We start from the raw sequence: 310 nt of genomic DNA, 5'->3' as shown, positions 1-310 counted from the left end.
CCATGTTATAGCTAGCACTGTTAGTAAGGAATGGTATAGACACATATGGTATAGCTAGCACTGTAAGTAAGGAATGGTATAGACCCATGGTATAGCTAGCACTGTTAGTAAGGAATGGTATAGACACATGGTATAGCTAGCACTGTTAGTAAGGAATGGTATAGACACATGGTATAGNATCAAGAAGACCATGACAATTGTTTAGGTTTTTTCCAGCTGTACACGATTTGTTGATTAATAAATACCTGAATGAGACCCGATCATGTACTGAGAGATTTCTGGCTGGATATACTATAGGACAGTTTGGCCT

This window comes from Mizuhopecten yessoensis, unplaced genomic scaffold (genome assembly GCF_002113885.1).
Source record: "Mizuhopecten yessoensis strain PY_sf001 unplaced genomic scaffold, ASM211388v2 scaffold1707, whole genome shotgun sequence".
In the NCBI taxonomy this organism is placed as follows: Eukaryota; Metazoa; Mollusca; class Bivalvia; order Pectinida; family Pectinidae; genus Mizuhopecten; species Mizuhopecten yessoensis.
This window is presented reverse-complemented; position numbering follows the sequence as displayed.